Genomic DNA, 24,357 nt, shown 5'->3' on the forward strand with positions numbered 1-24,357 from the left:
AATTTGGAATGGAGTGACGTGGAAGTTAAATTTTCGCTGCGGAAGTTATCGGGGAAGCCGAATATAACCTCTAGTAGCAGGGAGCCCCTCCAGTGAGCCTCCGGGCCTGGCATTGCTCCTTTAAAGGTAGCATTGCTGCGGCAAATTTTTGTTGGGTCTATCCCCATTTTGCGGAATCTGTCCTGATATATCAGATTTAAACTGCTGCCGCCGTCCATCAGGACTCGGGTGAAGTGTTATCCGTCAATTATTGGATCTAATACCAAGGCAGCCCATCCTGCACGCCGGATACTTTCCGAGTAATCCCGATGGTCGAAGGTGATCGGTTGGGACGACCAGTGGCAGAGCTCCGCGGTGATAGGCCCTGGGGCATGTTCCTCTAAAGGTGCCTCTTTGTTTCTCCCTTTTATCACGTGTAACACGTTGACTGTTTTGACTTCTGGTGGGAATTTCTGCTGCTCCCCTGTGCTTTGCTTGCGAGGTTCGTCCTCGTCTTCACTTGGTGTATCCTGCCCCTTGTGTTCGGCGTTGAGCTTGCCGGACTTTTTGAAGACCCAACATTCTCTGTGGGTATGATTTGCAGGTTTATTAGGGGTGCTATGGATATAACATATTTGGTCCAGAATTTTGTTTAGGCTGGACAGTTCGTCTCTGTTGCCTTTGGAGGGCGGCTTCTGCTGGCCTGGCCGAGAGCTTCTAAATCCGGCGTTTACCGCCGTGCTCTTCGGGTTGTCTTCCTTATTCCGGCGCTTATTCTTGCTGCGTCATGATTTCTCGTTTCCATCCCTGACTTCGGATGTACTTGGGTCGCTGGTGCTACATCTGGCTAACCAGCTGTCCTCGCCCGCGGAAAAACGGGTCATGAGGCTTGTTAATGCTACCATTGTTCTCGGCTTTTCTTGACCGAGGTGTCTGGCAAGCCATTCGTCTCAGACGCTATGCTTAAAAGCTGCTAAGGCCTCGCCGTCCGGACAGTCGACTATTTGGTTCTTTTTAGTGAGGAACCTGTTCCAAAGTTTTCATGCTGACTCATCAGGTTGTTGAGTTATATGACTTAAATTGTCTGCATCTGGTGGTCGGACATATGTCCCTTGAAAATTTGCCTGAAAGTCGTCTTCGAGCTCTTCCCAGCTTCTGATGGAGTTTTCGGGGAGGCTTTTAAGCCAGTGCCGAGATGGCCCTTTGAGCTTGAGGGGTAAGTACTTGATGGCACAGAGATCATCTCCTCGAGCCATATGGATATGGAGGATGTAGTCCTCAATCTAGACCCCAGGGTCTGTTGTTCCGTCGTACGCCTCTATGTTTACAGGTTTGAATCCCTATGGAAATTCATGATCCAGCACCTCGTCGGTGAAACTTAGAGGGTGTGTGGCTCCCCTGTATTTGGGTGTATCGTGGTGTTCGGATGTTTGTTGTGTTGTATTGTATGTTGGAGCGCGCTTGCGTGGTCCATAGATGGATCTAATTGCGCTGTCCTTTTGATGCGAGCCCTTACGCGGATGACTATTTTATTTTTTAATTGTGGAGGATCTAAGGCTCCTCATCGAATTCAGGTAGTAACTTTCTCTTCGGATAGCTCTTGGTGTGGCGATTACTGCCGTATTTGGCTGCAGTGTTGAGTACTTCACTCCATTTGATTTTGAGTGTATTTTGTGCAGCCTTGAGCCTTTGCTTTTGTTTTTTCAGACTCCTCGTCATGGCAACAAGCCTTTGGTGGACATTATGTTGCTCCTGGCGCTTGTCCGATGTGATGTCGCCCGGACTGTTATCTTCGACGGGGTTGGGTTGTTCGGCTTGATTCTCCGTGTTGCCGTGGTCGGGCAATGGTTCACCCTGCTCTAATGCTGGGTCTATATGATCGTTATTTCTGCTGAGGCGGGATTTGGAGCGCGTTTACGCCACCGCTTTGACTGCTGCTCGAGGGAACCACCCTTCGCTGCGTCCTTCCATTCCTCATCGTTATTTTCTTTGGGTGTGTCCACCATGTATACGTCATGTGGGGTGTGTCCACCATGTATACGTCATGTGATGAAGTTGGCGTCTAGTGCCCTGTGGGCAGTGGTTCCTCTTCGCCTCCCGCATCGTCGTCCATACCGTCAATGTCTTTGGAGTCAAAGTCGACCATGTCGGTTAAGTCATCAACAGTGGCTACTAAGTGGGTGGTGGGTGGGCGTCGAATTTCTTCGTCATCCGCATCCCAATCATGGTAGAAGTAGTTCGGCCAGGACTCTCCTGACAAGGAGAGAGACCTTAATGAGTTCAGTATGTCGCCAAAGAGCGAGTGCTGAAATATATCCGCCGAGGTAAACTCCATGGTCGGCGCCCAATCGGATTCCACGGGCGTAGGCGGTTCGGAGCCCGTGGCCGGAGAAGGATCCGACAGCTTGGCAGCGCGGCTCTCGTGAAGGGTAAGGTCGATATTCGGCTCGATCACCGCAAAGGATATGGCCTCCGCGACGGGCTCTATCCACCCATCCATGGATGGCGCAACCGGCTCCGAATTGAGGGTCGAAGCGGCTGCCGGTGCGATTTCTTGAACACTGTCTGATGGTAGAGCTAGATCGTACTCATCATGACCGCGTGGCGCACAAGGCAAGGGATCGAATCCGTCGAAGATCAAGTCTCTGCGGATATCGGCCGTGTAATTTAAGTTTCCAAACCTGACCTGGTGGCCAGGGGCGTAACTTTCGATCTGCTCCAGATGGCCAAGCGAGTTGGCCCGTAATGCGAAGCCGCTGAACACAAAGATCTGTCCGGGGAGAAAAGTCTCACCCTGGACTACATCGCTATCGATGATAGTAGGAGCCATCAAGCCTAACGGCGACCACACAGAGGAACTCTCAATGAAAGCACCAATGTCGGTGTCAAACCGGCGGATCTCGGGTAGGGGGTCCCGAACTGTGCGTCTAAGGCAGATGGTAACAGGAGGCAGGGAGCACGATGTTTTACCCAGGTTCGGGCCCTCTTGATGGAGGTAAAACCCTACGTCCTGCTTGATTTATTCTTGATGATATGAGTATTACAAGAGTTGATCTACCATGAGATCGGAGAGGCTAAACCCTAGAATCTAGCCTATGGTATGATTATATAGGCAATGCTTATGAAGAAGATTCTGTGCTGATATTCTTGAGTTATACTTCCCTTGACATGGAGAAGGGCATTATAAAGCCGGTGTTAACTGTTAATGTAAGTCAATCCTTCTAAAGCCTTTATCCTCAACTGCTGTTTAATTTGCTCATACTCCCTATCATTTACTGCTGTTTAGTTTGCTATTTTTACCAAAATGCATGTTCGTAAGAACCGTAAGTTCTAAGTTTTACTTGTAAAACCAAATTCCTTATTCATACCATGCACATTACTTAATACTCCCTATTTGTATGCTTGTTTTTTGTGGATCTATAATCTAGTGTGTGGTGAAGCAGCCCACATTTGCACCTTGTCATCTCCTGTTTTATCTTACTGATGTGGCTGGGGATATGAACAACATGCCATGCACATTATCCAAAATAGATACAATGATTTTCTTTGCCCTTCATCTATGATTGTTATGTTGACATGGTAATCCAGTAGTGTGGTGAAGCAACCCGCATTATGAACAATGCCAAATTATGCTATTGATATTTTGAACTTACTCTTTATTTTCTAATTTGAAATTGGATAGAATTGACAGAACAGTTATCATCTTTGTTTATGCACGTGCAAAACCTGTCATCTCTTTGCTTTGTTTCAGGGTGATATGCCTGATGGCATGCATAAGTCTGCTGAAGGCTGTGAGACAAACCCAACATATATTGCAGCAAAGAAGGCAAAACATCTTGAAGATAGCTAGACAACCCCAAAGTCTTGTCTTGATGAAGTGTTCAAGTTATTTGAGAGTAACAGTCACACAAGCTCACAGAATTCGTTGTCTGAATCAATTCGACTTCTTCAGTTCCAAGTTCTAGCAGAAAGGCATTCTGCAACTCAACTTCGACTTGAATTCCTATCTCTAAGAAAGATTGCGGAGAACACCAATGAGAACCTCATCGCTAAACAGTTACACCTGGAAGCTGTGACCGACATGCTAGGCCGGTCTCATAGCCTTGCTCAGCAGCTTGCGTAACAGTTCCCCCGCAAGGCTAACCTTTCTTGAACTGTCTTGGAAGTGGTCTCGGTTCAGTATTATTTTGTTATGCTGCAATGGTGCCCAGTTTTGTAATCTTCTTCTTCGTTGCCCTTTATGATCACTGGCGGTGAACTTCGATGCCCAGTGGATGTAATATACCTTAAATCCTTTATTGTGTAGTGTAGGTTTATTCTTAGTTACTATGTCGTAATTTCTTTATTGTATAGAGTAGGTTTGTTCTTCATTCCTACTAGTTACTGCCATCATTCGCTATCTGAAAAAAATCAGATGTAGTCGACCGGACTGAAACATTCGACTCTAAAGGGACAGGTTTTTGAGGGCCACAATTGGGCCGGCCTTCGTCTTTCTTGGGCCCAAATGATTGTGGCCTTCACACATTGCACCAGGCCCAAACTTACACCGGCCTATATTTTAGTTGGGCCTTTTGTCGACCCAGCGCTTAGTTTGGCCCAGGTAGCATTGGGCCATTAACAGGCTGAATATTGTACTGGCCTGTTACGTCCAAGATGAAACCACCGGCCTTTAGCAGGCCAAAATGCATGTTGGGCCTCAATTTTCACTAGTCGTCAATGGGCCTTCAGCAGGCCGAAATGTAGACCGGGCCATTTTGGGCCCAGCTAGCTCACGGGCCGTTACCAGGCCGAAACATATCTCGGGCCTTAGTTGGCCCACTGATATCGTGGGCCTTTAAGAGGCCGAAAGCTTAGCATAGGCATCAACGGGCCGAATTGCGTGACAGGCCTTTAACAGGCCCAAAGTCATGTTGGGCTTAACTATTTCCACCTTTAGCACGGGCCGTTAGTGGGCCCGATGTCCTGTCGGACCATATATGGCCCATGGGCAGAACGGGCCATTCCCAGGCCGAAAGTCACACCGGGCTGAAATGGGCCCATGACTACATCAGGCCTCTAACAGGCCGAAAGTCACTGGGCTGTAGTTGGGCCCAAATATTCGGCAAACAATTAACGAGCCAGATCTAGCTTCGGGCCGCAAATGGGCCCAAATATTGGGCGAACATTTAACGGGTCAGATCTGGCCTCAGGCCGTAAATGGGCCTTTATTAAGCAGGCCGTTATTGGGCTGGCCCACTAGTACCTGATTAAGTTCTACGGGCCTTTGACTGGGCCGGCCTTTTTAACCTATATGGGCGTCCGTTGGGCCAAGCCACGTGTCGACCTATCATAGGCATGTCTCCTCCAATGGACGGGCGACATCTGGCCCACTGACGAGCTGACAGGTGTTCCCTTCGGCCAATCAGAATTTTACACGTGGAAATTTCCCATTGGTCAGGGCTGTTAACGGGTTATCGGATCCAAAATCTGACCCGATAGCTTAACGGCGTTCCATTACGGTGGATGCCACGTGTCGGTCACCCTTGAAGAAAGCACTTCTGTGACGCGTGATTTATCATCATGGAAGTGGACACTTCCATGATGATAATTTTGGTAATGTCATGGAATACTTCTACGACAGCACAGGTATGACTATCTTGATTCTGTCATAAAATCGTCATGGATGTACATGCATGACAAAAAACGCGACGTACTGTGACAAACACGTACCATCACGGAAGTGTATTTTTTTGTAGTGGTTCGTCAGCAAGTCCATCTTCAAATCTGAGGAAAATGACCTCCCCAACACTGCTGACAACGGTGATGATGACTACGCTCCCACCTACTGCTTCATGGCAAAAGGTGCAAAGGTACTCAAATATCCCTCCTCTGAGTCAAGTGAGGATGAATCCGATGAAAACCTCAAGCCTAGCTATTCTAAACTTGCTAAGATTGCTGTGAAACTTCCTAAGGCTCTTGAAAAGGTTCAAAATATGCTAGACAAAAGCGATGATATGTTGGGTGAAGAAATGGATCATTCGAAAGCTTTGGCTGAAAGTCTTCAGAGACTTCATACTAAGCTTGATAATCTTCAGAATCATCATAACACTCTCTTATCTGATCATGAGAAGCTTTCTTATGCATTTATTCAAAGAAAGCAAGACCTTGAGTAGCTAAGGGGGAGTTATGAAGATCTTTAGAAGGAGCGTGATTCATTACTTGCTCAACAAATCAGTGCTAGTCAAGAATAATTTATTCCTCCATGTTTGAAGTGCATTGAACGTGAATCTGCTAATTCTTCACCTGAAAATTGAAATGCTTATATTGCTGCAAATTCTTCAGCTGTCTCTGCTATCACTAATTCCTCATCTAAGGCTGATGCTAGTATCACTGACCATGCAAGGCTGAAAGAATTGTATGTGACAGGCATGTACAAAAGCCTCAAAGGGCATCAGGCTCTTTGTTATGTGATTAAGAAGCAGATCCTCAATAGGAACAATAGGAAAGAGGGTATTGCCTTTGAGAGGAAACTCAATGCTGATGGGACCTACTGGAAGCCTGAGCAGTATCCCAAAACCTCATGGGTTGCTGCAAAGGGACCTTCAGTGGATCCATCTACTTTATCTGGCTTTAGATGTGAATCTTCATATTCTTCTGATGATTCATTTGACTCTAATTATAAACTGTTCAAAAATCAGAATGGTGAAGTCTTTGCTTGATATGTTGGCACTAACTTCAGGAACGGTCCTCCCATGAAGAAAATCTGGGTTCCCAAAAGGTGCCTTCATAGTCTACAGGTGAATGTCATCATGACACCACCTGTGAAGAATAGGAACCCCGGATCCAATTCCTCATACGGACCAAATTACTCAAAAGGATCAAAGTCCTCATATGAACATCATGATGCTAACACTTCTGTTTCGCTGGGAAGATCTAAGGGTTATGAATATGTGCATTATTCATCAAACCATTATTTTCATAAGTCCTCAAAGAATTTCTCTGCTTATTCATATGCTTACCCTAACCCCTCTTATGTGAAATGAAGTGGATTGGCATCAATGCCACCTTTCCCTTATGGAGCTCACAGAATGATGAACTCTTTGCCACCCCTTCAGATGTGGGCGGTGAAGAAAAAGAACTAACCTCTAATGCAGGGTCAGGTCTCCATACGAACCTAAATGTCTAAATAATTTGCTGGAGACCTGAATATGCTTGAAAGGACACAAGCTAATAATGAAGAAATGAGTTTTCATTTCTCATGCCCTCATACTACTTGTTCTATCGCTTGATGAAATCTGATGTCATATTCTTCACTAATGAAGTATATGAGTTCGTAAGATGCACTAATTCATCTGTAGGATGATCAATCGAAAGCCATTGAGTGGGTCCTCGACAGTGGATGCACAAATCACATGACTAGTGACAGGAGCTTATTGATGGACACTACTTTATCTCCATCGCATCTGAAGCATATCACCTATGCTGACAAAGGAAAAAGCAGGGTATTGAGTCTAGGTAAGGTTGCGATCGCAAATGATCGACACATGGACAAAGTCATGCTTGTCGAGTCCTTAGGTTCAACCTCATGTCTGTCTCAATGCTTTGTGATCTTGATATGGTTGTTTTCTTTGGCAAGTATCGTCGTGTTGTGATCATGGAAGCTGACAATTCCAAAGTCTTCGAAGGCTTTAGGAGATGAGATTTGTATATTGTTGATTTCTCTACATGACCACAACCTGCTACATGTCTACTTGCAAAAGCTTTAGAAGGCTGGCTATGGCATCGACGACTTGGTCATGCTGGCATGAGGAACTTGCACACGCTCGCGAAGACGAAGCATGTCATCGGCATCGAGTGTTTCAAATTCCTCAAGGATCATTTGTGTGGAGTTTGTGAAGCTGGAAAGATGACCAAGGCCAAGCATCCCTCAAAGACCATCCTGACTACCACTTGTCCATTTGAATTTCTTCACATGGATCTCTTTGGCCCTACTCATTATGCCACATTTACTAATGCTGCATCTCTATATGGATTTGTCATTGTTGATGACTATTCTCGTTATACATGGGTGCATATCATCACGTACAAAACTGAAGTGCAGGAAGTCTTCAAACGATTTTCCTCGAGGGCTTCAACCAACTTTGGTGTGAAGATCAAGCACATCAGAAGTGACAATGGAACTGAGTTCAAAAATATTGGTCTTGATGAACTTGGTATTACTCATGAGTTATCTGCTCCTTATACTCCTCAGTAGAATGGCGTCGTGGAGCGCAAGAACATGACTCTTGTTGAGATGGCTCGCACTATGCTTGATGAGTACAAGATGCCTCCTCGCTTCTGGCTTGAGGCAATTGATACTGCGTGCCACATCATCAACAGGGTTTATCTTCACAAATTCTTTAGAAAGACCTCATATGAACTCCTCACGGACAAGAAACCCAATGTGAGTTATTTCAATGTCTTCGGTGCTAAATGTTGGATTAGAGATCCTCGTCACAACACTAAATTTGTACCGAAAGCACATGAAGGTTTCATTCTTTGTTATGGAAAGGACTTGCACACCTACAGAGTCTTCAACACCTATCACCTCAAGGTTGTTGAAACTGTAGATATGTGGTTCGATGAAACTAATGGCTCACAAAGCGAGCACCTACCTCCTGTGCTAGATGAAATATCAACTGAGGAATCCATTAAGTTCAAGGCTACTGAGGATGTCATTCCTACTGAAGAATCTGTTGAAGAATTCATTCCAACATGAAGAACATCATGCTGGTGCACCTGAAGAAAATGGCTCTGAAGAAAATGCTGAGCAAATTCCTCATCGTCAACTAGATCATCCTCGCGTTGCTAATGAAGTGCAGATTGAGGAAGTCATCAACAACATCAAAGAATCAGGTCCTCTCACACGCTCAAAAGCTTCACATTTGTCTAACTTTTGTGGGAATTTTTCTTTCGTCTCTATCACAGAGCCCACTAAGGTAGATGAAGCATTTCTGGAGCCTGAGTGGATTCAAGCGATGCAAGAAGAATTACATCAGTTCGAGCTCAACAATGTGTGGGAACTTGTCAAGCGACCAGTTCCTCACAAGAACAATATCATCGGCACCAAATGGATCTACCGCAACAAGCAAGATGAAAATGGCCTGGTGGTGAGGAATAAGGCACGACTTGTAGCTCAAGGCTACACATAGGTTGAAGGAATTGATTTCGATGAAACTTTTGCACCTGTTGCTAGACTTGAAGCTATTCACATATTACTTGCTTATTCTAACCATCATAATATCATATTATATCAAATGGATGTGAAAAGTGCATTCCTCAATGTTAAGCTTGAGGAAGAAGAGTATATGTTGCTCAACCCCCAGGTTTTGAAGATCCAAAGCATCCTGACAAAGTCTTCAGACTCAATAAGGCCCTCTATGGCCTCAGGCAGGCCCCTCGGGCATGGTATGATACTTTGAAGGAATTCCTCATGAAGAAAGGCTTCAAACCCGGTTCACTTGACCCAACTCTTTTCACCAAAACTTATGATGATGAATTATTTGTGTGCCAAATATATGTTGATGATATCATTTTTGGCTATACTAACCAACGTTACAATGATGAATTTGCCTATATGATGAGTGAAGAATATCAAATGCCTATGATGGGAGTATTGAAATTCTTCTTAGGTCTTCAAATTCGTCAATAACGAAACGGCATCTTCATATCTCAGGAGAAATGCCTCAAGGATGTATTGAGGATAGCCGGCATGCAAGATTGCAAAGGAGTTAAAATTCCTATGCCCACAAATGGCCATCTACGCACTGATGAAAATGGTATTGACTTTGATCAAAAGGTATACCGCTCCATGATTGGCTCTTTATTGTATTTATGTGCATCTAGGCCAGATATTATGCTTAGTGTTTGCATGTGTGCCCTCTTTGAATCTACACCGAAGGAATCACCATAAGGTTGTGAAGCATATTCTTCGATATCTAGCTCACACTCCAACACTTGGATTATGGTATCCCAAGGGCTCGTCTTTTGATCTCATTGGATATTCAGATTCTGACTATGCTGGTGATCGTGTGGACCGCAAGTTAACATCAGGCACATGCCATATCCTCGGACGATCCTTGGTCTGTTGGTTTTCAAAGAAACAGAACTGTGTATCACTTTCTACTGCTGAAGTTGAGTACATTGCTGCTGGTTCGTGATGTACTCAATTTCTATGGATGGAGCAAACTCTCAAGGACTATGGCATCAATGTGAAGAATGTGCCACTCTATTGTGACAATGAGAGTGCCATCGAGATTGCTCATAACCCAGTTCAGCACTCGAAGACAAAGCACATTCAGATTCATCATCATTTTCTTTGTGATCATGTGTTGAAGGGCGATATCTCCATCGAGCATGTGAAGACTGAAGAACAGCTAGCCGATATCTTCACAAAGCCCTTGGACGAGAAGAGATTTAGCAAGTTGCGGTGTGAGCTAAATATCTTAGAATCTTCGAATGTCCTTTGAAGAGGACACACATCCTAACACTTATGCAAAATTGATGTCTTCAATGTGCAACGCATGAAGTAATGTTTTTCTTTAATCAATGAAGACTAACTCTCTAAGTGTGAAGAAATTAACGAAGAATTTGATTCTCAGAGCCCTACAACAATTGTACACGGTGTCTGAAATCATCATTCTTATACGGTGTGTCACGCCACCAACAAAAGTTGAAAATCTTCAATTTGAGTTTTTCTTCAGTCTTGAATTTCCTCAGTTGTTCGATTTCTTAAACTTTGTAATTTCTTCACTCTCTCCGTCGTTTTTCTTCATTCTCTATACTTATATACGAGTTTATGTCCTCTATAGCATTCACTTATTGTTATTTATTCAAGTTGTTTTTTTCTGCTAAGTGAATGTGATCGGACCCTTCCCCCTCTATGCTATTCTCAACCCAGTCTATTCACAAATTCTTCATGTGCGTTCTATTTGAAATCCGTCCAAAATCTTCATTGTGTCCTTGTCAGCTAAAGAATTTGTGAAAGACACTTTAATACATTCTAACCTGAATTTTCGGCTGTTGCCGCCTCAACTGTTCCACATCCCACGATAAGACTTATCTATTCACCCACAATCTCACATGATCACCACCACTCTGTACGTGGGTGACACATGTCGCACGAATGAGAAGGGTCAGGGGCATGTTCGTCCATTTTCCTCGGGCGAGCAGTTTTTCACCGCGACTATATATATACCCCTCACACTCCTCAGATTGTTTTACTCCGCTTGACCTCACTCCCTTGCTCAAGCTCTCAAACCTAGCGTCACCGCTACTTTCATTATGGCCAGTGAAGAAGAGATTCGCTGCCTCGACCTCGTTGACGTTGTACTCACGCCGGTCGCTGATTTCTTCACTCCGCCGCCGCCGTAGCTGTCTTCCTCAGCCAAGTTAGGGCATGGAAGATCTGAACTGACAAGCTTCAAATCTACGATTCCTAGTTTGTCGTGTTCTTTGTCAAGGGTAATTAGAAGTTACTTTTACCACCCTTGTTGATTCTCATGATTTCCGCAAATCTTCCAAAGGTGTTTATTCTTCAATCTTCACATTCTAAACACCTCACACGAACGTCTGTTCTTGATTTCTTTCTCTAAGCCACATTTTTCTTCAAGATTCCTCAATTGTGTGGATTTTCAATCTATACAACTCTGGAACCTCAGTCAGAGAACGCTTAGTGAAATTCCTCAAGACACATCTGGTCAAATTCCTCAAACTTATTCTTTTTTGCAAAAACTTCTGAGAACACATATGACCTCTTCAAATTCTTTGCACCTGTACTCTGTTCACAGGTACTCATGTCCGCTGCTGAATCACTAGGTTCACATCAACTTAACTCATTCACAGCTTTCCTTGAAGAAATGTTGCATACCTCGTTAGAAAACTCAATTGTTCAAAATCCTCAGCTGAAGAAAATGGCTGACGGGAAGAAATCTCAGAAGGGAGGCAAGAGTCTGTAAGTCAACAAAGCTGTTGAGATACCTGAGGACACTTATGAAGACTATTGTACTCCCGATGAGGCCAAACATGGCAAGGAGAACAAGAATTGGCGCAAGGTGCGCATACAAAGGATATAGAGGAGATGGGCACGTGAATGGAGGGAGTACAAGTATGTTACTCCAGAGTACATGAAGAAATTCGCTTTTCACCCTCCTTGCCCAAAACCTCCACTGGCACTTGGCCAAGAAGCTGATCCCACCAGCCTCAAGCGTGGTGAGGACTATCCTGATGAATGGGCAAGACGGCAAGTGAAGCTAGCTGTCGGTGTCAAAACCGGCGGATCTCGGGTAGGGGGTCCCGAACTGTGCGTCTATGGCGGATGGTAACAGGAGGCAGGGGACATGATGTTTACCCAGGTTCGGGCCCTCTTGATGGAGGTAAAACCCTACGTCCTGCTTGATTGTTCTTGATGATATGGGTATTACAAGAGTTGTTCTACCACGAGATCAGAGAGGCTAAACCCTAGAAGCTAGCCCATGGTATGATTGTATGTTGTCCTACGGACTAAAACCCTCTGGTTTATATAGACACCGGAGGGGGCTAGGGTTACACAAGGTCGGTTACAAAAGAGGAGATATACATATCCGTATTGCCTAGCTTGCCTTCCACGCCAAGTAGAGTCCCATTCGGACACGGGACGAAGTCTTCAATCTCGTATCTTCATAGTCCAACAGTCCGACCAAAGGATATAGTCCAGCTGCCCGGAGTCCCCCTAATCGAGGACTCCCTAAGTAGCCCCTGAACCAGGCTTCAATGACAATGAGTCCGGCGCGCAGTGTTGTCTTCGGTATTGCAAGGCGGGTTCCTCCTCCAAATATACCACGGAAGAGTTTGAATACAAGGATAGTGTCCGACCCTGCAAAATAAGTTCCACATACCACCGTAGAGAGAATAATATTTCCACAAATCTAATCTGCTGACACGTTTTGACAGCATGACATCACGCCACGGCCCGGTCATTATTTGAACCATTTTTCTTTAACCAGCCCCGCACATAACGCGAGGCGGTTTCTTGACACGTCTTGTCAAAGCAGAGATCGTGTTCCCCTTATCACGGGATTCACATCCATACAAACGTGGGTAACCCAACTGTGCCTGTTGGTATGACTCCTAGATCTTAGGTAAGTCTGAAATGGCCACGTGGAGGATGCCTGATATTCACCCTCTTTATAAAGGGGACAAGGCTTTTTCTTTTTTCCCTCCCGTGCTCAATCGAATCCTTCCCCCGCCTCGAGTTCTAACACCCAAAGCTCAGGTCAGGTGCTTTGGACCTTCAATCATGTCCGGATCCAGCCTTCAAGGCCGGTGGATGCCTTCCTCCGTCACGGAGGAGGACATCAATAAGTTGAGGGAGGCCAGATATCTGACCGCCAAAATTTCGCATAGGCTGCCCGCCCGAGGGTAGGTCGTCCCTACTCCCGAACCCAACGAGAGTGTTGTGTTCGTCTCCCACTTCCTCCGAGGACTAGGCCTCGCTCCGGATCCCTTTATTAGGGGTCTTATGTTCTATTACGGGCTATATTTTCATGATTTGGCCCCGGATCCCCTTTGTCGTATGTGAGGCCTTCCTCCGCATTACCCCTCACTTCGGCATATGGCTCAAGACCTTCGATGTGAAGCCGAAGATGGTCGAGGGGCAGTACGCAGCATGCGGAGGTTCTTTAATAAGCAAAATTGCTAACGCTCCATGGCCAAAGGGTTCCCTTCCAGAGGTGTCCGGATTGTGGCAGCAGGAGTGGTTTTACATCACAACTCCCCGAAATGCCAAATGGGTAGCCGCCCCCACCTTTCGCTCGGGCCCCCCACCACAACTAGTGTCATGGATCAGCAGGGGGCTGAGCTGGGGTCCAGCCAAGTACGTGCCAATACTGCAGAGCCGTATCCGAGATCTCTTCGAGGGAGATTTCAGTCTGGTTATGGTAATGCAAGTTATGCTAGTTCGTCGAGTCCAGCCTTGCAAACGCTGACCCCTCCACATGTGGGAATTCAACCTGGAAGGACCATGCACTATTCAGCATTTCCTCGGCATGACGCACAAGGAGATGTACAAATCGTTCTTCGGACCCCAAATAGAGTGTCCGGACACCACCGAGGACGTGGGCCTAAGCTGCAACCGCCCCGCTGCCCAAGTAAGTAATCCCATGGCCGAACACACTGTCTCTTTATTTATCATGACATCATTCTGAAGAATCGCTCTTTGACCAGGACTGGATAACAAAGGCGAAGATGATCTGGTGTTCGGACCCCCTTCCTGAGGGCTTGGACAATCCGGTGCTGGAAAAGATGCTCGAGCCAGCACCTTGTCTAGTGCCCTCAAAGGAAGATGAAGGGGGGAATAAAGAGGGCGAAAGCGGGCCTCCTTCGCTACCTATTCCAACCGAGGGAATGAGCGCCTCCGCGAGGGAGGATAACACAGGGGAAGAATCTGACATTCTCTCTACCCGGGATAGGAGGAGGACTACCTCTGAAGATCCTGAAACTAAGGTTTCCAAACGGGAGAAGAAATCTCCGCCAGAGGGTCCTGCCTTAGAGGGTATTCTTGCCACACAATGTTCGCGCGGGGATCAGCCCTCTACCGAGTTGTAAGTAATCAAAAAGTACTTAATAATGAAGATATCCTACCTTGCTTCTGAAAACAATAATCGTTTCTTATAAATTGTAATCCGGATCGCAACCCTTCTCGATAGAGTTCATCTTCGGGGGATCTTCTTTCGGAGATGATGGAGAGCGAAATGCCTCCCCCGGACTCCCCAGCTCAAGAAGCGGGCGACCTTGAAGTGTCATCGTGAAGGGTATCTCCGGATCCACTAGGGCTAGAGGATAACCCTTTGGCTGCCTGGAATCCCCAGTATCCGGCTCTTGAGGAGAGCGACAGCAAGGGTCTGTATAGTGTGCGGTCGGACACGCTGAAGGATCTTCTGGGGCAAGCTGCCGTCTCGGAAGCGCATCGTACGCTAATGGGTACGGTAATTGAAAGGATTTCATCCGCTGAAAGCGGTTTGCACGAAGATTTTATGAGTCTGCCGAAAGGCTTCGAGGTACGTGAAATAATGTATGCCTTTAACAGTACCGCATACATTAGGTATGCCCATGCCGATAGTAGCCCCTGAGACTCTGGTTGTCGTTGAGAACGGCGGCAAACAGAGGATCATAGTCCCAGGTAATAACCAGACCGCCTTTATGTGCAGGTGGTTGAAGCTCCTGTTGCTAGCCGGACTAATGTGTTTGCCGAACTAAAGTGGCAACTAGATGCGGCAGATGCCGACATCGTGCTTGTCAACAAGCAACTTGACGAGGCACAGGGTGAGTGATTTTTCTGGTGATCGTCACATATTAGGAGCAGCATGATGCCAGTATCTTTAATATGTTGTGACTGCAGATGGAGCTACCACCGTGGAGACCCTTCGGGCGGAGCTTGCCCGAGCCAAGGAACAAGCAAGGAGTAGCAATGCGGCCGTTTTAAAGGTGGCCGAAGAGTTAAGGGCCGAACAGGCCGCGCATTGCGAGAGCAAGGAAAAAATAACCAATGTCGGTGTCAAAACCGGCGGATCTCAGGTAGGGGGTCCCGAACTGTGCGTCTAGGGAGGATGGTAACAGGAGGTAGGGGACACGATGTTTACCCAGGTTCGGGCCCTCTTGATGGAGGTAAAACCCAACGTCCTTCTCGATTGTTCTTAATGATATGAGTATTACAAGAGTTGATCTACCACGAGATCAGAGAGGCTAAACCCTAGAAGCTAGCCTATGGTATGATTGTATGTTGTCCTACGGACTAAAACCCTCCGGTTTATATAGACACCGGAGGGGGCTAGGGTTACACAAGGTTGGTTACAAAAGAAGAGATATACATATCTGTATTGCCTAGCTTGCCTTCCATGCCAAGTAGAGTCCCTTCCGAACACGGGACGAAGTCTTCAATCTTGTATCTTCATAGTCCAACAGTCCGGCCAAAGGATATAGTCCAGCTGTCCGGAGACCCCCTAATCCAGGACTCGCTCACTAGCTAAAATGGTTAAAGAAGTAGTGAGGAAATTCAATGAAGACTCTGCTGCTGCTGCTACTGCCACTACTGAGGCCTCTGCTAGCAAGCCCAAGAAGGCTATGCCAAAGAAGCCCGCACACAAGCCCAGTGCCTCTTCTTCAATGCCCTCACGACTAAGCTCCTCAGCAATGCCCTCATGGACAATTCCTCAAGCTGCCCCAGTTCCTCAAGTTTCAAAGTCCTCATATCCTCCAGCAAAGTCCTTAGCACCTGTGCATCTCGCCTTGTGTCAAGGGACCAAAGGCATCTCAATTGCCTCAGGAGCCTCTGCAAGTTCTTCAGCGTTGCTGCAATCCTCAACTGGCTCCACTCTGCTGAAGACAAATGCTACTGCTGGACGAGGCTCTCGACCAAGTCCTCATAAGAAGCAGGTCGCCTTCCATGCGCCGTCCACTAATGACGAAGCTGATGAAGATGAACTCACTGAAATCATCAGAGACAGACAGTAGAGGGCCGCTAGAGCCAAAGGCACAAATGTGCCATTGATGTTGGATCCCAAGATGATCCTCGACTTCATTGATCTATGGCACAAGGATCCAAACACACCTAAGACAGACTTCAAGCTCACTCCTGGACAAAGTCACATGCTGACTGCCTTCATAAGTGAAGAAAAATGGAAATTTGAGAAGGCAAGGAAGCTGAAGAAAGCTCAGTACAAGAAGGAGTGTTATCTGAAGAAAAATGTTGTCAACATAATAATTGATGAACTTGTGGCTATCCAAACTGAGATCAAAGGACTCAGTGATGAATTTAATGTCTACCACACAGATTAGCTTAGAGCCAAAGTCAGGTTTATGAAACTGACTAAAGGATTCACCTCAAATGTTGGTGCTCCAACGCAGCATGAATCTCCTCAAGCTGAAGCATCTGCTATGCAAACTGAAGGTCATGCCAGCACCGCTAATGAGAATTAGGCTACTAATGAAACTGCTTGTACAAGGGTTGATGACTCTATTCCAGCCGCTTATGACACTACCGGGGAAACCACTACTGTTGCGCCTGAGGAACAATGCAGACCAGCTAAGACATCAACTGCTGAGCCTGAAGAAACTGAGCCAACCAGGCCAACTGCATCAGTTGTACCTAAGGTAATTGAACCTATTTCCTCTTCTCCTCCTGCACCAACACCAAGTCTAGTTCTTCCTTCTGCATCAGAAGCGAAGAAAACCAAGGCTGCAGAGTGAGCAACAGTGAAGAAAAGGAAAGCATCTGCTTCATCAGATTCTTCAGCACCGAAGAAGATGAATAAATTGACAAGCTCTTTTGAGAATCCAATTGATGCTATTCCAGTTTCAAGCATGCCATCAAAGGAACTCGTTCCCATTGGTGAGGATTGTGTGATCCCTAGCGGATATGATGAAGATGTTCCTTCTGCTGCTTCTTTAGAGCAGTTGGATGAAGAAATTGAAGTGGATAATATCCCTTCAACCCCAGTCGTCTCACCGCCTATACCTCAGTTCACAGCTGAAGATGCAGGCGTTGAAGAATTGAATGAAGATGATGAAGACGTGGACATTGGGTGCTTCACTCTAGTGTTGAATGATGATTATTGGGATAGTTAGCACCCGAACTCTCCCATGTTCATGCCAGTGCAATAAATTCCTCAGTCCCCAGTGCACACTGAAGTTCAAATGGGTTCTGAAGATCATCACTCCACTCCTTCCATTCCATAAGAAATTCCAGCCACTAGTGTTGATGTTAATGTTGATGAAGAATTGAAGACCCAGGCTGCTACTGAAGCAGAAACTGAAATTCCTCATCCTGTGGTTCCTAAGAATGTGATTCCTGAGGTTGTGATGACTTTGACTGACACTCCTTAGCCCAAGCCGAAGAATCCCTTCTCCAAGAAGCAAAACTTTAAGGCTGATGACTTCTTACATGAGCATGTATTCTTCACATACTACAATCCTTATGACTCTACTCGTCTGCGAAGGAAGTGTTTCTGGACCGCAAGCCAAGCCAAATTCTATTCTTCACTGCTTTTCGATAAGGACAAAGTATTTGATCATGAGCATATTCCTCATGTGGACATGGAATCACTGCCTTGCTTCACACCAGTCCTCGATGTTCTTCCTGACGCTGGGCTGCTAAACTTTTGCACTGACATCATAGACTGGAATGAAGAACTAATTCTTCAGTTGTACGCGACGCTGCACATCACAGGAAATGCTGAAGATGTGAATTCTTGGGTGTTGGAGAGGATGACAGAAAACACTCACTTCAAAGCACCAGCCTCTGAATTGCTTCATGCCCTGCCTGTCAGTCCTCCCCTTGAAGGTGTGCAGCTCATCTACCATGAACCTGAGCTATCTGATAATTACATGCAAGTATTGATGAAGCCGCTAAAGCCTGGTCAAGCACCCAGAACGAAATTCCTCGTGAAGGAATTGATGTTTGTGCCACGGACCATCTATCTCATTATGAGCAAGACATTGAGTCCAATCAAAGGCCACGACTCTAATGAAGAAGAAGTTGTTGGCATCATGAAGAATTTTTTGTTCAACATCATTCATGGATTCCAATCAACTACCATAATTTCTTCGTGAGGACTCTGGCATATGTTGCGCTGTCACCTTTTGAGTTGAAGCCTTATGCTCCTTGGATTATGAGATTCCTCAGATCAAGGTTTTCAATCAATTACAAGGATGACTTTCAAAGTCATCTCAGTTATTTGCCACCCATTGAAGTCTTGATACAACCTATTTCCTCATCTAATGAGAAGGGCAAAGCAACTACTATTATCAATGAAGGCATTCGTCCATTGGATGGTCAGTTCCACAAAGCTGCATCTTACTCCACCAATGATGACTCTGCCACTCATGACTCTGCCGCCAATGCTTCAAAGCAAAATCCTCAAGGCACAGCTCCAAGGGTGTTGACTGATCGTGAGCTTCTCCTCAGTCTTCACCAAAAGGTCGATCGCAAACACAAGTGGGTAAAAAAGATAGTTTGGTTCAGTTCTTCAGAACATGACCATCACTCAGAATTCAGTGAAGAAGAACCATTACTATCTGCATGAAGTATTTGATCGCACCTGGGCTATTCTGACTCATCACTATGGTGAAGATGACCTCAAGAAGATGGGCTACAAGAAGGACTTTGACTGGTCTTAGCCACCTTCGAGGAAATTCAAGAAGGTCAAAGTTCCTTACTTGGTGGCCAGCTCTTATTCTTCATCGCGCGAGACTGATGAAAATGAAGACTTGAACGACACTGTGGCAGGCCCTACTTCAACAACCGACCCCAACAACGCTGGCGCTCCTCCATCAACCTCACGATGATATTCTTCAGGTTCGTTAGTCCTCATTTTTCGTCCCTTTTGGTCATTCGATGACAAAGGGGGAGAAATTTGAGTTAGTCTTCAAGCGGGTCTATTTATATGGGCATTTTTTTGCTAAGTTACAACTCTTGTTCTTCTGAAGATTTATTGGATCGAGTTGTAAACTTAAGTCCGATGGTGGTCTGACACTTTTTGCTATGTTCTTCTGCATGATATTTCCTCATGTATGATAATGCATGCATGCTGAATTACATCAGCCACCATATTTCATCATCCATTTGAAATTCTTCATACCATATGTTAAATGTGTGTATGAATTACAAGATGTAGGGGGAGATCTCCATGATACTACTCTTCAATGTGCATTGCTTCTCAAAAGCAAATTCCTCACATATCCACATCTTCAGGGGGGTTATTCTATATCTTGCAATCAAATTCCTCAATGTTAGTATTTACACTTCGTATGTTTATCCCCATTGAAAACTTAACCTATATTGTCATCAATCACTAAAAATAGGGAGATTGTAAGTGCATCTAGTGCCCCTTAGTGATTTTGGTGTATTGAAGACTTATAGGTTAAGGGACTAATGCGTTTGTGAGTGTACACAGGTCTATAAGTCTATGAGGAGTTTGATATTTACAGAGAAATTCGACCCCTAAAAATGAATGTCTTCAACTAAAGACTTTGGTTTTCTAAAGACCTTGAAAGTGAAGAAATTGGTGTGACCGTGAAGACTTGATATTCATGCGAGGAATATGAAGCATGAAGACTTTTGTTTTCGTAGTTTCATTTTCTCTTTCTTGAATCATAGGAAACACCGTACTGTTAAAGGGGGTCGAGGAAAAACTAAGGAAAAATTTCCATGTGATGCTCAACTCAAAATCCTACACCTACCAATCACTTCGAGTGAAGCCATTGGAAATCTCATACAGTTCAGTCAAGTTCTTCAGTGACAGAGACGAAGTTCGTCTAGTCACTAAGGAATTTGTTCTGACTGAGGATTTAGGAATTCGCCAGTGCGGATTGCCTATAAGTGAGGAACATGATAGCCTGAGGAATTTGAGAGCTCAAATTTCCGACCGTTGTTGTGCTACGCGCCAGCTTGTCCTATAATATCTACCCACCTAACGGTCATATCACTAAAGCGCATTTATGTCTTGTCATGTCGGGCTGCTCCCTGGGCTATAAATAGCCGCCCCCTACAACCACTAGTTGGTTGGCTGCTCCACGAGAAACTGACACTTGTCATTGAGAGCATCCCATCCTCCGATGACTTTGAGCGAAAATCATCAAGTGAGGAAAACCCAAACCCAAACACCTACAAACCCAAAGCGATTGAGCATCACTAAAGAGATTGTTCCTGTGTGGAACCGACGCTTGTTACCTTTGAGGATTGTGCATCCTCCGGACGGTTAGGCGTCATGGTCTAGAGCATCCAAGAGGAAATTGTGGATCGCCGAGTGATCGAGTATGTGAAGGTTTAGAAGTCACCTGAAGACTTACCACGAGTGATTGGACGAGCTCTATGTGACCTTAGTTCAAGGAGAATACGGTGAGGACTGTGTGTCCTCAGGTTTAAGTACCTAGCTGCTCCAACCAGACGTACGACTGTCACAACAGTTGGAACTGGTCTACCAAATCATTGTCTTCACCAAGCCTACTGGTTCTATTTCTTCAACCCATTCATTTCCTCATTAATGTGTTGTGTGCTTGTTTATATCTGTTTGAAGGCTTCAACTGAAGACTTTCTCATTTCCTCAGTTCAATTTCTTCAGTCTGTTTGTCTTCACCCTGTTTTATCCCGTGCTCAAGCTTTCTGTACTCTATGTTTGTTTTCATTTCATCATGATATCCATGCTTATATTATGTCATGTCTGCATCTGAGTACTTATTCTGCTGCAAGTAGTTCTTGGCTTAGGAATTTCCTCACTGTGAAATTCCTCAGTGGAGAATTCATAAAATCACCTATTCACCCCCTCTAGTCAACTTAACACACTTTCGGCCGCGCATCATACACGTTCTATAATAGTGATTCGTTTGTGATGGGCCGCACATCATAAACGTAGCACCACAGCATACCGACTGCGATGGCAATGCGAGCAGAAACGAGTAGGAGTATTGTAGTGTCCCATCCCCGACGGTTTCTGGGTCGTGTGTGAAGGACCCCCCTATCGCCCACACTCACTTGGTGACGATTCAAAATGCTATTGCGGAAAGGGGTTAAAAACCATTTGTTTAGCACCGATGCGCACCAGTGTCAGATCCCAACAGACACACCGCAAAAGAGTTACATCGTATGGCTCTCCATGAGACCATTGTATTGAGAATCAAACGAGAGAGAGGAAGCCATATAGCTACTAACTACGGACCCGAAGGTCTACAAAGAACTACTCACGCATCATCGGAGAGGCACCAATGGAGGTGGTGAACCCCATCCGTGATGGTTTTTAGATTGGATCTAGTGGTTGTGGACTCTGCGGAGGCTGGAATTGATTTTCATCGACTCCCCTAGGGTTTCTGGAATATCAGGGTATTTATAGAGCAAAGAGGCGGTTTGGGGGCACCCGAGGTGGGCACAACCCACCAGGGCGCGCCTGGGCCTGCTGGCGCACCCTGGTGAGTTGTGCTCTCCTCAATGCACCCCCAGGCACAGCCTTGGGCCATTAGGTGTCTTCTGGTCCATAAAAAATCTCCGTAAAGTTTCGTGGCATTTGGACTCAATTTGGTATTGATTTTCTGCGATGTAAAAAACATGCAAAAAACATCAACTGGCACTTGGCACTATCTCAATAGGTTAATGCCAAAAAATGATATAAAATGACTATAAAATGATTATAAAACATCCAACATTGATAATATAACAACATGGAACAATCAAAAATTATAGATACGTTCACTCGTACATCGACATGCTATACAAACGGTTTTTAACCCCTTTCTGGGACGGCATTTGGAACTGTCGCCAAGTGAGTGTGGGCGATAGGGGGGGGGTCCTTCCCACATGACCCAGAAATCGTCGGGGATAGGCCCTCCTGGGACACAGGCTGGGGCCGTGTGCGATTGGGCGAGGCATTAAAACCCAATCATTTCCGTAGGTATGTACATCCCACACGGTAATCCGAGAAAAACATTTCCATAGGTATGTACATAGCGTCCGCGATGAGTGGCTCTCCCAACACCCAGACAGGAAAAGCCGAAGTCTATGGCAGCTCTTACCGCACTCATGACCCGCTTTTGTGCGGGAAAATATAGCTAGTTGGCTCATAGAAGCAATAGTACCAGCGACCCTGGCACCTCTGAACCCAGGGATGGCAATGGTAGGACACAATGCAACAAACATAAGCGTCGAAACAACAATGAAGAAACCGAAGACACATGGGTTAATGTCGGATTAACGGCTCTAAATCCAGATAGCGGAAGAAGCCATTCAAAGGAACTAAAGACGGTCCATCTAATTTGGACAAAATACTCGATCGGCCTTACCAAATTCATGGCACCCCCGACAAGCCTGCCAATCACTCCAATAGGAACTGTTGGGTTTTCAAACAGGCCAGTAAGTTAAATACCGAACATAAGGGGAAAGGGCCACCAAGCGAGGATGATGATGAGGTCTGCCCAACAAACACAGGGGGACAGAAGAAATTCCCGCCCTGAGGTGAAAACATTGAACATGATATATGCCATGCATATCCCCAAGAGGGAGCGCAAGCACACACTAAGGGGCGTCAACGCCGTAGAGCATGTCGCCCCTAAATTCAACCCGTGGTCGGCTTGTTCGATCACCTTCGATTACAGGGACCACCCAACCAGTATCCTTCATGGAGGTTCGGCAGCTCTGGTCCTCGATCCAATCATCGATGGATTCCATCTCACTCGAGTCCTTATGGACGGCGGCAACAGTCTTAACTTGATTTATCAATATACTGTTCGCAAAATGGGTATTGACCCATCAAGAATCAAGCCTAGTAACACCACCTTTAAAGGAGTGATACCCGACATCGAAGCCCGCTGCACGGGTTCATTAACATTGGAAGTAATCTTCGCTTCACCGGAAAACTTTTGAAGCGAAGACTTGATCTTTGACATCGTCCCCTTTTGAAGTGGTTATCACGCACTGCTCGGACGTACCGCCTTTGCCCGCTTCAATGCAGTCATGCATTATGCTTACTTAAAGCTCAAAATTCTTGGACCCCGTGGCGTTATCACAGTCAATGGAAACATGGAGCGCTACCTCCAAACTGAGGAGCACACCGCGGCCCTTGTAGGCGAAGTACGGAGCGGCCTCATCAAGTCGAACCCTTCAGCAGCCATCAAGCCTCTGAACACCATCAAACAAGTCCGGCCTACCCTACAGAACGACAGCTTGGTCAGTCCATCACTAGAAAAGCAGTTCCGCCTCCGTAACTCGCCCCATCTAACCGCGACATATGTACCGCGTGTGCATTACTATGCACTTAAAATACCTTGGGCAAAGATAGAGGCACATTGCGGACAAGGTTCATAGTGTGGCTCGACCCTATTTGGACCGTAAACCTTTTTCCTTTCCCCTTTTTTTCTCATATTACAGGTTCATTAAAACCTAATAACTTCACGGTCATACAAGGGCCCTTTTCCAGGCCCCTTCTATACAAACGATCTCCGATTGCTCCTCCCAAAGGATCTTGCACCAAGGCGAAAAGCGGCGCAGACGTGCGGCAGGGTGTCGAGGGGATCTTCAAGACTACCTTTTTCTTTTTAGGCCCTGCATACAACTTTCTCGGCATGTAAAATAGCCTTGATGTTTATGGCATCATTTGTAATAGCATGTTTTGACGTATAAAACAAATTATAGTGGAAACAGTTTTTTCACCAACCCTTGTTCAGTATTGGTTTATTTCATTATATATAGGACAACACTATTCTAATCCCGGGATTAGAATAGTTATTTGGATCACAGCGCCCTATAAGGAGCGCGCGGAGGTGTTCCCAAGATCCTGAACAGAGAAAATCACAGTGACCCAACTTGCCCACAATGCACCTCCCGAATGGCCCATTATAAAA

Source organism: Triticum urartu, chromosome 1 (genome assembly GCF_003073215.2).
Source record: "Triticum urartu cultivar G1812 chromosome 1, Tu2.1, whole genome shotgun sequence".
NCBI classification, from domain to species: Eukaryota; Viridiplantae; Streptophyta; class Magnoliopsida; order Poales; family Poaceae; genus Triticum; species Triticum urartu.